Here is a 9,365-nt window from a genome sequence, read left to right as displayed (position 1 = left end):
AAAGCAATACCATTTACAATAGCCATCCAAAGGATGAAATATCTAGGAACAAATGTAACTAGAGAAACAAAGGAGTTATGCACAGAAAACTGCAAAACACTACTACAAGAAACCATAAGAGACCTACAAAAATGGAAGAATGTAACATGCTCCAAGATAGGAAGACTTAACATTGTGAAAATGTCAATGTTGCTCAAATATGTAATGCAATCCCAATCCAGATTCCAACAACATTCTTCAAAGAGATGGAAAAAACTATTACAAAGTTTATATGGAAAGGAAAGAGACCCAGGATATATATGTAAAGCACTGCTTAAGAAGACTAATAAGGTTGGAAACCTCTCATTCCCTGACTTCAAAATTTACTACATGGGTACAGTGGTCAAAACAGCTTGGTACTAGTACAATTAAAGATACATAGATCAATGGAACAGAATCGAGAATCCAGAAATTAACCCATCCACATACAGCCAACTGATTTTTGACAAAACACCTAAATATATCGCATGGGGAAGTGATAGTCTCTTTAACAGATGGTGCTGGCAGAACTGGAAAGTGATATGCAAAGACTGAAACAAGACCTTCACCTCATGCCTTATACAAAAAAACAACTCAACATGGATTAAGGACCTAAATGTGAAACCCAGAATTATGAAGGCCATCAATGAAAAAATAGGGACAAATGTAAGGGCAATAATTCAGGGAATACACAGATTACCAAACATTTTGAAAAGTACACAAACAAAAGTAGACAGAATAGATGAGTGGGACATACTAAAAATTAAAAACTTATGTGCATCAAAAGACTTCACCGGAAGAGTAAAAAGAACCCACAGAATGGGGAAAAGTCTTTTGCAATGACACATCAGACAAGGGACTCATTTCTAAAATATATAGGAAACTACAACACCTCTACAAGAAAAAGGCAAAAACCCCAATTAAAAAATGGGTGCAGGACATGAACAGATACACTTTATCAAAGAGGAGATCCAGGCAGCCAACAAACATATGTAGAAATGTTCATGATCACTAGCTATTGTTGTTGTTGTTGTTGTTAAGTGCCGACCCATAGGGAACCTGTATAGGGTTTCCAAGGAGTAGCTGGTGAGCTTGAACTGCTGATCTAGCAGTTCAAATGGCTTTGCAGTCTGGCACATTAACCCACAGCGCCACACCAGTATTAGCCATTAGTGAGATGCAAATCAAAACAACCATGAGATATCATCTCACACCACCAATAACAGCAAAGATCAAACAAGTTGAGGACAATAAATGCTGGCGGGGATGTGGAGAAACTGGGACACACCTGCATTGCTGGTGGGATTGCAAAATGATCCAACCTCTCTGGAAAGCAATATGGTGCTTCCTCATAAGTTTGGAAATAGAAATACCTTATGATTTACCCACAAGAAACACGAGCCATAACACAAGCAGATATATGCACACCAATGTTCATAGCTGCATTATGTACAATAGCAAAAAGATGGAGACAGCCAAAGTGCCCATCAGCTGAAGAATGGATAAACAAACTGTGATGCATATGCACAATGGAATATTATGCTACCTTGAAGAATAACAAGGGAGCTGTAAACCACTGAACAACATGGATGAACCTTGAGGACATTATGTTGAGTGAAATTAGTCAGTCACAAAAGGAGAAATACTGTATAGGACCACTACTGTAAAAGACTAAAAATAGAACTCATACTAAAGCGGGAGGGTGGGAGGGATTCTATGCTGGTTGCTGGGATGTGGGGGATGGGGTGAGGGGAGGGAGGGAAAGGTGGAGCACAGGGTAGGAAATAGACACAGGATAGTTTGGGTGCTGGGGAGGGGGCCAATATGCAAGATGGGGTAGGGGAATGAAAGAACTAAGTGGATGGGAGAACAATTGGGCAAGTTTGCATGGGCTAAGTGGGACAGAGGTAAATAATGATGTATGCACAACCTTGGAATTATAGGGCTCTGGGATACAGGGATTGAAACAGGGTTGGAATGGGGAAAAGGGGGGGAAATAATGTTAAGATGCTTGGCTGTCTTTTGAATCTTTGTTTCCCTTGCATGTCACTATAAAATAGACACTTGAGGGGGAGAGAAAGGAATAGCCAGAAATATCAATATAGGAAGCTTATAAGTCTGTCTTTTGCCTATAAATGATTGGAAAACCTAAAATGGGGCTACAACTGCCCAGTGAAGGAGACTTCCTGTGGAGCCTCTGCATTACACACAACCATAGGTGGAATCCTGAACAGCATCCAGAATCTTCTGAGGGAAAATTTCCACTTGAAAGGACAAATAAACCATCCTGGAGTGGCTAGAAGAACAGAGATACTTCTTGAAAGAAAGACTGACAGGAATAACACAAAACAATATAGGCAGATCAACTGTTACTACAAGAACAAGCAAGTTGCTCGCCCAGGAGACATCAAGGCAAGTGGTTAGGTCCCCTCAGAGTAAACCCACTTCCAAGACTAAGACTCAATGGGAATACATGCTGTGATTGGTGTCCACGTTCGTCACCGATAAGGGGAAGTGAAAGAAAAACAGCAATGAAGCTGCTAGCTAAGCCCTACTACGTTCAATAGACTCCTGTGAACCTGGGTGGAGACCTGGTTGGCCAGCAGTGTTGCAAGACTGGGGACTCTTGAGCCCAGAGTCAGTGACATAGCCACAGAAGACTAGAGTGGAGAGCAAAGTGTCCAGCTGATAAGAAGAAAGAGTATATGCACAAGAACACCCACTCTTGCAGATAATACCCAAATTACCTGGCTTCAATGGCTGTATTATCAGAGCTCAACTAGAAGAAGAAAGAAGATGAAAAAAGAGTAATCTGATACATTTTGATGAACTTGACCTACACCTATGGATGCAGTAGCTCAAAAGAGGGAATAAATCTTTGCAGCAAGGATCATTCCTACCCCCTCCACACATAGGGTAGACAGGGATGGGCAACTTGGACATTGGCTACCCAAAGTGGGGGAGGTACAAAGGCAAGAAGTGACTGGCTTATAAGCTTTCAAGAGGGAAACTAGATCCAGAGGGCATGGAGGAAGGTAGACTCTCCACTGAGTAGTATCCAATCTGTCTAGGTGGGGCTGATGTAAGGAAATGTGGCTAGGTCTCTTGTGAAACAATAGTGAATAATTGTTATCAGGACTGATTATGAGGGTTGGAAATGTAAGAGTAGACATTTTGTAGCAAGGATGGGAGTGATTAACTTTGCAGTCTAGGAGCAGAGGTCCCTGGGACCATCAAGGGAGAAGAGCAGAGAGCAGGACCCTACCCAGAGAAGCAGTGATGCTAGAGATGGAGGCAGAGATGATGATGTGGAAGGATGGAGCGGCTTGGGACTCTAGACCCAGAGAAGTAAGGGGGTTGTGTGCTAACGACCTGGGGGCAGGCTTGCAGGGTATACCCTTTGGTTGGTTGATGATGCATGGAGGGGATTGTAACCATGGCAATGAAACAATATACGATAAGATGAATGTAAAGCTAAAGTTCTCCCATGTAAACTATCACACAATTCACAATAAAACATTAAAAAAAAAAAAAGATTGACTGTTGCAGAAATCAACAAAAGAAATTGGAAGGTATACATACAACCTTTTCAAGAGGTAGCATATGATCAAGAGCCATTGATACTGAAAGAAAAAATGCAAGCTGCACTGAAGGCATTAGCAATTCATATTTGTGCCCATTTCAAAGAGAGGTGACCCAATGTAATGCGTAAATCATTGGACACTATTATTAATATCACATGCAAGTAAAATTTTGCTGAAGATAATTGAAAAAATGGTTGCAAAGTACATTGACAGGGAACTGCAGAAATTCAATCCAGATGCAGAACACTTGGAATGGGGGATATCATTGCTAACATCAGACAGATCTTGGTTGAAAGAAGAGACTATCAGAAAGATTTTCAATTGAACTTTATTGACTATGCAAATATTTTTGTGTGGATCATGTTCACAACAAACTATGGATGACATTGAAAAGAATGAGTATTCTAGAACACTTACCTGTTCTTATAAGGAACCTCATGACATAGACCATGAGGTACTTATTCAAACAGAACAAGGGGATACTGAATGTTTTAAAATTATGAAAGGTGTGTGTCAGGGTTGTATTCACTCACCATACCTACACAATCTGTATGCTGAGCAGATACTCTGAGAATCTGGATTATATGAAGAAGAACGTAGTATCAGGATTGGAGGAAGACTCAATTACAACATGTGGTATGCAGACCATACAATCTTGATTGCTGAAAGGGACTTAAAATACTTACAGATGAAGACCACAGATTAGAGCATTCAGTATGGATTACACCTCAGTGTAAAGAAAACAAATATCTTGACAACTGGACCAATAATAACATCATGATAAATGGAGAAAACATTGAAGTTCACAAATACTTTATTTTGCTGGTCCCACAATCAACACTCATGGAAGCAGTGGTCAAGAAACCAAATGATTTATGGCATTAGGCAAATCTGCTGCAAAAGACATCTTTAATGCATTAAAGATCAAAGATATCAGTTTGAGGACTAAGATGTGCCTGACCCTTGTTTTTCAATTGCCTCACATGCTTGCATGTCAATGAAATAGGAAGATTGGAGAAGCATTGATGCATTTGAATTATGGTGATGGAGAAGAATACTGAAAGTACCATGGACTCCCAGAAGAACAAACAAATCTTTGTTGGAAGAAGCACAGCCAGAATACTCCTTAGAAGCCATGATGGTAAGCCTTTAGCTTTCATACTATGCGCATGTTATTAGGAAGAACCAGTTCCTGGAGAAGGACATCATGCTTGGTAAAGTGGAGGGTCAGTGAAAAAGAGGGAGACCCTCAAGGAGATGGATTAATGCAGTGGCATCAGCAATGAAGGGTAACAATTGTGAGGATGGCTCAGGATCAGACAGTGTTTTGTTTTGTTGTGTATAGAGGCTTTATGAGTCAGAACTGACTCTATGGCACCTAACAACAACATTTGTTCCATGACTATAAGGCAAATAAATAAAAAGACAATAGAAATATCAACTACACTTAACAGATTTAAATTACACTGGCCTGTTCTTTTAGAATTGAAGTTTCACCTACATTGTTCTAAGAATGTGAACATACTCTACCATGACCACATCAGCCTTACTATCATAGGTCAAAACCAGCCAGCCCTACTGCACTGCAGAAAGTGACACAGACTCTGATGCCAGAAAATATGTAATCAAATTTTAGTCCCATCACTTTCAGTTATGTGATCTTGGGCAAATTTCTTTTTCTTTCCTATATTTCAGTTTTCTTGTAATCTGAGGATAATAACATGTACTTTACAGGGTAGAGTAAGGTATTTAAGATATTGCCCACCAGCAGATCCTCAGACATCCTAAACATGGTCGCAGTGAGTCAGAACTGACTTAATGGTACTTACCACAAAATGAGTGTTGCTCCTAGTTGTTGTTGTTAAGTGCCGTAGAGGCAGTTCTGATTCATGGTGACCCTACAGAGGGCTTCTGAAGAGCGACTGGTATGTTTGAACTGCTGACCTTGCAATTTGTAGTCTAGTACTTAACCTACAGTGCCATTCCTGGTATGTCAGGGGACAACTCCAGAACCATTTCTATAATCATGCTTACAGCATTTACTTGTGGAATATTTGCTTCTTATAAAGTATAGAGTTTGTCACAGAGTGTGTTGCCTTATATTTTCAAATAAAGATTTCTTTGTCATAGTAATGCCCAAATCAAAATATAAAACCAATCTATTAATTGTACAGGAGATATATCTGAATATTAGCACCTGCAGTCATATTCTTTCTCACTTGATTGCAAAAACAGATAGCAATCCTTATAAACAGTCAAATTGAGTTACTCTGTGACTACTTATAATTATAGAAAAGAGCCATTGGGCAGTATTGTTCATTTTGGGGGGTTAATTTCAATATTTTTAATATTTCTAGGATTAGCCAATAATAGACCACCACTCTCTCATTGGAGTCCTGGTGTGGTGCTGTGGGTTAATGAGTCAAACTGCAAAGCTGTTTGAACTACAAGGTTGGTGGTTCAAGCTCACCAGCTGCTCCATTGGGTCGGAACAGACTCAATGGCACTTAACAAAACAACAACTCTCCCATTGGGTTTCTGTTGTGGCTCTGTATGATAAGCACCAGTCTGTAAAAAGTAGACAGTTCAAACCCAGCAGTAGCTCCTCCAAAACCCTATACAGAGTTGCTATGAATCAGAACCAACTTAATGGCACTTATCAACAACAACAACAAGTAGAAATAATGAAACCATTAATTATGGAACTCTGATTGAACTTTAAATGACTATATTGACTTCATTTTACTTCTCCAGTGAATCTTCCACCACTCATTTGTCAGTTTGTTGTACTGTGGTGGCTTGCATTTTGCTGTGATGCTGGAAGATATGCCACTGATAATTTAAATACCAGTAGGGTCACTACTGGTGGACAGATTTCAGCTAAGGTTAAGATGAAGACAGACTAGGAAGAAGAAGAGACAGATGACTTTCAAATATTTAGTAATTGAAAACCTTATGAATAATAGTGGGACACTGTTAGAAAGTATCAGAATACTGAAACATAATGAAAAGCACCATAATATTATCAGATATAGTGCCAGAAGATGAGATCCTCAGGTTGGAAGGTTCTCAAATGACAACTGAAAAAGAGCTACTTTCTCAAAGCAGAGTTGACCATGATGACAAGGCTGGAGTAATGTTTTCAGGATCTTCATTTGTTGATAGGGCACAAGGAGAAACAGCTGTAAACATCCATTAATAATTGGAACAGAATGCATGAAATATGAATCTAGCAAAATTGGAATTTGTCAAAAATGAAACGGAATGTATAAAGATTGATATATCCCAGGCATTAGTGAGCTGAAATGGACTGGTATTGGCCATTCTGAATCTGACAATCACATGGCTTACTATGCTGGAAATGACAAATTGAAGAGGAATGGTGTTGCAGTCAACATAAAAAAGAACATTTGAAGACTTGTCTTGAAGTACAATGTTGTCTGTGATAAGACAACATCTACACACCTACAAGGAAGACTAGCTAATACAACTATTATTCAAATTTATGCATCAACCACTAAAGCCAATGATAATGAAATTGAAGAGTTCTACCAACTTCTTCAGTATGAAACTGATCAAACATGCATTCATGATGTATTGATAAGTAGCGGTAATTAGAATGCAAAGGTTGGAAAACAAGAGGAAGGATCAGTTGCTGGAAAATATGACCTTGATAATAGACACAATGATGGAGCTCTCATGATAGAATTTTGCAAGACCAATTAATTCTTCATTGTAAATACCTTTGAAAACAACACAAAAGATAACTATGCACATGTACCTCACCAGATGGAATACACAGAAATAAAACTGACTACATCTGTGGAAAGAGATGGTGGAAAAACTCCATATTACCAGTCAAAGCAAGGCCAGAGACAGACTGTAGAACAGATAATCAATTGTTCATATATAAGTTCAGGTTGAAGCTGAAGAAAACTAAAGGCCACAAGAGCCAAAATTTTACCTTGAACATATCCTATCAGAATTTAGAGATCATTTCAAGAACAGATTTGATTAATTAGACACAAATTATTGATCCCAGAAGAGTTGTGTGATGGTATCAAGAAAATCATACAGGAAGAGAGCAAAAGGTAATTAAGAAGACAAGAAACAAGGAAAAGACCAAAATGGATGTCAGAAGAGACTCTGAAACTTGCTCTTCAGTATAGGGATGCTAAAGCAAATGGAAGAAATGAGGATGTAAAAGAGCTGAACAGAAAATTTCAATGGACATCTCAAGAAGAAAAAGTCAAGTATTATAATTTGCAAAGACTTAGAGTTAGAAAGCTAAAAGGAAACAAGATAATCAGCATTTCTCAAGCTGAGGGAAATTAAGGAAAACGTTAAGCCTTGACTTGAAATCTTGAAGGATTCTATGGGCAAAATAATGAATGATGGAAAAGCATCAAGAGAAGATGGAAGGAACACACAGAGTCACTGGACCAAAAAGAAATGGTCGATGTTCAACCATTTCGAGCAGTAGCATATGATCAAGAGACAATGACACTGAAGAAAGAAATCCAAGGTGCATTGAATGCATTGGCAAAGAACGAGGCTCTAGAAAATGATGGGATACAAACTGAAATTTTTCCACAAACTTAAGCGGCACTGGAGGCACTCACTCATCTATGCCAAGAAATTCAGAAGACAGATACCTGGCTGATTGATTGGAAGAGATCCATATTTGTGTCCATTCCACAGAGAAGTGGTCCAATGGAATGTGAAAATCATTGGACAATCATTGAAATCTCAAGCAAGTAAAATTTTCCTGTGTTGTTGTTGTTGTTACTGCCATGGAGTCGGTTCCAACTCCTAGCGACCTGTTTCTGAGGTTGTAAACCTTTATGGGAGCAGAAAATCTCATCTTTCTCCTGCAGAACAGCTGGTAGTTTTGAACTGCTGACCCTGAGGTTAGCAGCCCAATTCGTAACCACTACACTATCAGATAGATAATTAAAAAAAACAGTTGCAATAGTACATTGTCAGAGAACTGCCAGAGATTCTAGCCAGATTCAGATGAGGATGTGGAATGAGCGATGTCATTGTTGATGTGAGGTGGAGTTTGACTGAAAGCAGAGAATACCAGAAATCTGTGCGTTATTGACTCTACAAAGGATTTTCATTGTGTGAATCATAATAAACTGTGGACAACATTGAGGAGGAACACTTAATTGTGCTCATAAGGAACCTGTACACAGAGTAAGAGGCAGTCATTCAAACAGAATATGGTGATACTGAATAGTTTTAAATTAGGAAAGGTGTATTATTTCACCATACTTTTTCAATCTGTATGCTAAGCAAACTATCTGAAAAGTTGAAAATTATGAAGAATATGGCATGAGTATTGAATAATAATATGTCATATACAGATGATACACACCCTTTTTTGCTGAAAATGAAGATAAAGTATTTACTGATGAAGATAAAAGACCCCTGCCTTTAGTATGGGTTGCACCTTAATGTAAAGAAAACAAAAATTGTCACTACTGGAGCAGTAAATAGCATTAAGATAAATGGCAAAATACGATCCAGCAATTCCTCTACTTGGTATTTACCCACAAGAAAAACGAGCCACAGCCCGGGAAGATATATGCACACCAATGTTCATAGCTGCACTATTTACAATAGCAAAAAGATGGAGACAGCCAAAGTGCCCATCAACTGAAAAATGGATAAACAAGCTGTGGTACATACACACAATGGAATATTATCCTACCTTGAAAAATAACAAGGAAGCTACATGCCACTACCTAACATGGATGA

At 38.7% G+C, this 9,365-nt stretch overlaps 1 protein-coding gene across 2 annotated transcripts in view; it reads right to left on the bottom strand.

Moving 5' to 3' along the window:
• Window positions 1-9,365, bottom strand: part of VEPH1 (ventricular zone expressed PH domain-containing 1) — a 373,634-nt gene that overhangs the window by 117,967 nt on the left and 246,302 nt on the right. The gene's annotated exons all lie outside the window — the stretch shown is intronic.

This window comes from Chrysochloris asiatica, unplaced genomic scaffold, assembly GCF_000296735.1.
Source record: "Chrysochloris asiatica unplaced genomic scaffold, ChrAsi1.0 scaffold00113, whole genome shotgun sequence".
In the NCBI taxonomy this organism is placed as follows: Eukaryota; Metazoa; Chordata; class Mammalia; order Afrosoricida; family Chrysochloridae; genus Chrysochloris; species Chrysochloris asiatica.
This window is presented reverse-complemented; position numbering and strand designations above follow the sequence as displayed.